General features: G+C 37.5%; 1 pseudogene; it reads right to left on the bottom strand.

Moving 5' to 3' along the window:
• Nucleotides 1-4,740: 4,740 nt before the first annotated feature.
• On the bottom strand, nt 4,741-5,443 carry LOC118546394 (peptidyl-prolyl cis-trans isomerase-like 1 pseudogene; annotated as a pseudogene).
• Between the last annotated feature and the right edge of the window lie 914 nt (nt 5,444-6,357).

Raw genomic sequence — 6,357 nt, 5'->3', positions numbered from 1 at the left:
AGGTGCCCCAAACCTTTCATTTTACTTAATTAAATTTAGATCCATTACTGTCTAAGATAACTAGTACAGAGCTTAGGGTTCTAAGATTGGTCATACCATTAACAAGTTAGTACTTGGAAATTCCTGCTCTTGACAGTGTCTGAATATCTGCCATAACTTGATGGCTCTCTGGTCAGCATGAGGTCATCAAAAGCAACAAATCAGGGCGGGGGAGCACCTGGGTGGCTCAGTTGGTTAAGCAACCAACTCTTGATCTCAGCTCAGGTCTTGCTCAGGGTCATGAGCTCAAGCCCTGCATTGGGCTCCATGCTGGGTGTGGAGCCTACTTCAAACAAACAAACAAACAAAAACAAAAAACAAGAACAAATCTGGTTTTAGATGTTAGATCTACTATTTACCAGACACCTTGGGTGTACCTGTTTCCTAGTCTCAGCTCTACAAATAACTAGCTCTGTGATTTTCCTAAACTCAAACTCCGAGTCTCAGAACCCAGTCTTTCATTTTTAATATAGGCATCATACCTATCTCACAAGGTTTCTATGAGGATTTAATGAGGTAAAACACGTACTATGCCTAGCATAGTGCTAGACTCAAAAAGTAGAAAAGTACAAACTCTCTACAATGTTCAGAAAGAGATGTATAGATCTGTATATTAACACTTCTCATTTAATCCCCTCCTCCAAACATGGAGACTGTCTACAATGTCAACATATGCTTAAAAAACAGTTTTGAAAGTAAAACAAATATTGGAATCAGTGGATTTGACAATAGGCAGTTCAGAATGTTTTCATTAACAACGAAATGTTATTCCCTGTAATAAATACAAGCCAATTTGTTTATGTGCTTGCTAACTTGCATTTCTCTCTATTTTGTAGCAAGTACTTTACCATCCTTCAGCTGTATAGTAGGTCTACATAATTTGCAGCTCAGAAATAACCACTAAATCAAAACTTTTCAGCATCTTGAAAGATATACTAAAAAATCATATTCATTTCCTTTGAACATGTGCTGCAGCTAAGCTAGTTGTTAATAGTGGTTTTAGTCCCAGTGATTATTTCAGAATTTCCATGGAGATACAAGCTGAGGCACTATATCAAGTATTTTCCAACCATATCGGATTAGTTTATCTCCTACCACATTTTCTAACACTTAATACATTAGGGCTGTGTTGATAATGATTCTAAAACAAGTTAAGAGCAAACAAATAATTCTCTTAATTTATTATTCGATTTCACCTAAGCCTTCCAGAACCATCATATTTATTGCAATGATTTTCAATGCATTTGAGTCTATGAATATCCACTGGAGACAAAATTATGTTTATAGAAAACTTGAGAACAATTAAAATATAAAGTTTTTATAATAAATATGAATAATCTGAATAAGAGTGAGTATCATTTACTGAATGACTACACTTGTCAGCAAGTATTCCTAGTTTATGTTTATATTATTATGATATATATTATATACATATATATAAATCATAAATCAATGCATGGATATTTTGAAATAAATATTTTCTGGTTATATTTTCTATACAATTTGGAACTTCTGTACATTTCTACAAAGGCTTTACACTGGAATCATGAAATATTGAGAATTTGAGATCTAATTTAGACATACTCACTTTTAAAAAATGGGTTCTGTTTGCCTGTCTTTATTCTTTAGCTTAGCTGTTCATCTCTGAATATCAAAAATGAACACATCTAAATACTTCCACCTTCTATCAGAAATAAATTATTACACAGACTCAAAAATCAGCTCTCTATTTTGCAAATGTGTAATTTTTTTATGAAGAAAGGTTATCAAAATGCTTTATGACAATTCTTTCGTTCTGCTGGGTTTATCAGTTTGAAACTAAAATGCATCATGGAGGGGTGCCTGAGTGGCTCAGTCAGTTAAGCTTCTGCCTTTGGCTCAGGTCATGATCCTGGAGTTCTGGGATCCAGCCCCCAGTCGGGCTCCCTGCTCAGTGGAGAATCTGCTTCTCCCTCTCCCTCTGCCCCTCCCTCCATTCGTGTTCTTTCGCTCACTCACTCTCTTTCTCAAATAAATAAATAAATAAATCTTTTAAAAAACTAATAAAATGCATCATGGAGAGTGTGCTTCTTTTTTCCTTATTTTGATAGGTGTAAAATTTTATCAAAGTAGAGCTGCCTGAGACAGTAGTAGTGTTGTATATGCTAGTCATTACATTTTAGTGTAAATCACATTTTTATCTCCATAGCCCTGTGGACTTGATCATAAACACTCTTCAAATGTGGGAAGAATCAAACTCCACAGTTCTCATTAAAAGAAATAATATATTTTACTAATCTTCAACAAAAGGAGCTTGAAAATGTCTTTACTCTGTAAGAATCTGGCCCCTTTTTAGTCCTTGTTTCAACTATTCAGAATGAAAATCATCCATACCTTTTATCTTAAAATAACTTCAGCTCTATGAGGATTCAATAATTTCTGTCTGTGTGGAATATCATCTGAAATGTTGAAATCTTATTTCAGAATATTTATTAAATTGGAATTTAATGCATAAATGAAGTAAGATAAAGAAATAATTTAGGCCAATTTTCATTCTCTCTTAACACTGTTAATTGGAAAAATATTTCTATACTACTAAATGGCAGAAAAAAAGCAATATTTACTTTTTAAAATTAAATTTATTTATTTTATTTGAATTCCAATATAGTTAATATACAGTGTTAGTTTTAGGTGTACAATACAGTGATTCAACAGTTCCATATCTACTCAGTGCTCATCAAGATAAGTGTACTCTTAATCCCCTTGAAATCAAATCAATGAAAGATTATCAGTGTCAAATGGGGGCCATCTTAATGTTATCTGATTCTGACTGCACTTTAGGATTTATTAACAAATTCTGTACCTTCTACATCTTAATTTTTACTTTCAGTATGTTTTTTCCAATGTGTTCTTCCACAGCTTTTATTTATTAATTTATTTATTTTTATTTAAAATTTATTTTATTTAAATTCAATTAGTTAACATAGTGTATCATTAGTTTCAGATGTAGAGTTCAGTTATTCATCCATTGCATATAACACCCGGTGCTCATCACATCACATGCCCTCTTTAATGCCCATCACCCAGTTACCCCATCCCCCCATCCACCTGCCCTCCAGCAACCTTCAGTTTGTTTCCTATAGTTAAGAGTCTCTTATTGTTTGTCTCCCTCTCTGATTTCGTCTTATTTTTCCCTCCCTTCCCCTTTGACCCTCTCTTTTGTTTCTTAAATTCTACATGAGTGAAACCATATGATAATTGTGTTTCTCTGATTGACTTATTTCACTTAGCATAATACCCTCCAGTTCCATCCATGTCGATGTAAATGGTAAGATTTCATCCTTTTTGATGGCCTCTTCTTTATCCATTCATCTACTGATGGACATCTGGGCTCTTTCCATAGTTTGGCTACTGTGGACATTGTTGTTATAAACATTGGGGTGCAGGTGCCCCTTCGGATCACGTTTGTGTCCTTTGGGTAAATACCTAATAGTGCAGTTACTGGGTCATAGGGTAGCTATATTTTTAACTTCTTGAGGAACCTCCATACTGTTTTCCAGAGTGGCTGCACCAGCTTGCATTGCCACCAACAATGTAAGAGGGTTCCCCTTTCTCCGCATCCTCGCCAACATTTGTTGTTCCCTGATTTGTTAATTTTAGCTATTCTGACTGGTGTGGGGTGGTATCTCATTGAGGTTTTGATTTGTACTTCCCTGATGCCGAGTGATGTTGAGTATTTTTTCATCTGTCTGTTGGTCATTTGTATGTCTTCTTTGGAGAAATGTCTGTTCATGCCTTCTGCCCATTTCTTGACTGAATTATTTTTTTTCAAGTATCAGTGGCATTTTATTTGGGAAGTTCTATGTACTACATAGGTGTTAACTTCCTTTCTTTTACCACCCCTTGTAAAAAAAATCAGAAAGACTTAAAAAACTTAACGTATAAAATCTCTTAGTTTCTCTAGTCTTAGGTTAAAAAAAAAAAAAACTTAAGTGGTGCCTCTCTTTTATGACAATACTGCTTTTAAAGGAGAATTCATAGTCTGTCCTTATGCTTACTACAGATTTCTACTCCTTCCTGGGGGGAAAATGGTCAATGTTTCTGCTTCCTTTTAATAAATTCCTTTCTTGATTATTACACATTATCATTCCCCACTTGACACCTTCTTAGAAATTGATTGTTGGGTGCATTTTTTCATTTGGCAAAAATTCAATGTGGCTTTGTGTCGGATGACTAAGTGTCAGAAAGAGCAGTGTTGATGTTCTGGTTTTGAGAGGAAAAATATATAGGGAGATACATTCCCTGGAAGAACAAATGTAACAGACTGAAATAGGGTGTGCACAGAGTTAAGAAGGCTGATAAACAATACTTGGTCTTGAATTCTGTGGCTGTCAGCCACCGAAGACTGCAGTGTAGGCCAGAATATAAATCTCTGCAAAAATAAGTTTGGTTAGGCACTACAAAATGACAGAGTCGGCTTTATTTTGTTCCAAATGTATCAGAACAGACACACGCAAGGAGGAGCAGTATGCTCATATGCAATGAGTGGTTCCCCGTGAATGATCATTTATGAGCTTTTCTGCAAATGTTCTGTCAACCTAGGCACTGGGAGAAGAGAAAAGAAGGGTCCTCTTAAAATATACTTCCATCTCTAACTCACCCAAGATCCCAGGTCTCCTTAGCTCTGTGATTTGCCAGGCCAAAATGAAGTTTAAGTATGTGTCATTCTAGGTCATCTGGAAGCTGGTTCACTGGGGTCATCTCAGAAAATCTGGGTGTGCCCAAGACCGCAGCAAGCCTACCCAGAAGGGTATGCCTAATGATCTTCACATCGTCCACAGGGCGGTCCTGGGAGTTTGTTTCCACCATTCCTACTCGATTCACCATTCCTATACCCTGGCACTCGCAGCCAGAAATGGTGTGCTTGCCATCAAGCCACTGGGTTGGGGCTAGGGTCACAAAAAACTGTCTGCTGTTGATGTCTGGCCCTGCATTGAATATGGCGAGAATTCTAGCCCCTGTGAAGTTCATCTTCAAACTGTTTGCCATAGATAAATGCACCACCTCGACCTGTCCCTGTTGGGTCACCTCCTTAGATTATGAAGTCTTTGATGATCCTGTGGAATTTGGTGCCATTGTAGTAACCTCAACATGCCAGCTCAGTAAAATTCTTATAGGTCTTTGGAGCATGTTTCAAGTATAACTTCAGCACAATGATCCCCATGCTGGTCTCCAAGTATACATTCGGTGGCTGCCAGGAATCTGGGGGGATGTTACCCAATGTGCAGCCAGGAGAATCCTGCTGCCAGGATTATTTGTGTTTTGGGTGTTTGTCAACGTCTAGTGCGTTGGGGTCCCTGGGTAAGGGTTGTGAAAGAACCAGGACACAGGGGATGCAGAGCAAAGGCAGCACTTGCAACTGCATGCTGTCGTTTATTTCCCACACAGCTATATACTTGCAGCGGTCAGATAAGCATAACAATGTGTACTTTTAGCCGATAATAAGATCATGCCAACATCCTTGAAGAAAGACACGCGAGATATAATAAGAACAAACTATATCCTGTTTTTTGTTTGCCGAAGCACAGAACTATCTCGGCCACCCTTCCTCTGGGAACAGCACGTTCTTATGAAAGAACACTTCTAATGTAGGCAAGAGCCACTTCCTGCAGATCCAGGCATTCAGAACTTGCAACGTGAGATAAGGGGAAGAGAACATTTTCTCCTCCTGATCCAGGCCTGCCTGGTTGTCCTTAATCTCACTGCAGTCCTCAAATGACCTTGGTTACAAGGGGCCTACAAGCCTATACCATCACAGGTGTTGAGTTTGATAATTTCTTTATAGATCTTGGATACTAGCTCTTTATCTGATAAGACATTTGTAAGTATCTTCTCTCATTCTGTAGGGTTTTTGGTTTTGTCAACTGTTTCCTTGGCTGTGCAGAAGGTTTTTATCTTGTTGAAGTCCCAATAGTTCATTTTTGCTTTTGTGTCCCTTGCCTTTGGAGAAGTGTCTAGCAAGAAGTCGCTGTGGCTGAGGTAGAAGAGGTTGCTGCCTGTGTTCTCCTCTAGGATTTTGATGGATTCCTGTCTCACATCCATTTTGAGTTTATCTTTGTGTATGGTGTAAGAAAGTGGTCCAGTTTCATTCTTCTACATGTGGATGTCCAATTTTCCCAATACAATTTGTTGAAGAGACTGTCTCCACAGCTTTTATATAACAAACCTGTTACACTTCAGATTTCCTCATTAAATGAGTGGCTGAATCCCTGACTCAGGCAATAGTCGCTGAAATAAATTATCTGGAGAATTTTTCAAACTAAATATTGGTTTGAGGAC

The sequence above is a fragment of the Halichoerus grypus genome, chromosome X, assembly GCF_964656455.1.
Source record: "Halichoerus grypus chromosome X, mHalGry1.hap1.1, whole genome shotgun sequence".
NCBI lineage: Eukaryota > Metazoa > Chordata > Mammalia > Carnivora > Phocidae > Halichoerus > Halichoerus grypus.
Note: the sequence above shows the minus strand (reverse complement) of the source record. Positions and strands in the feature narration are given on the sequence as shown.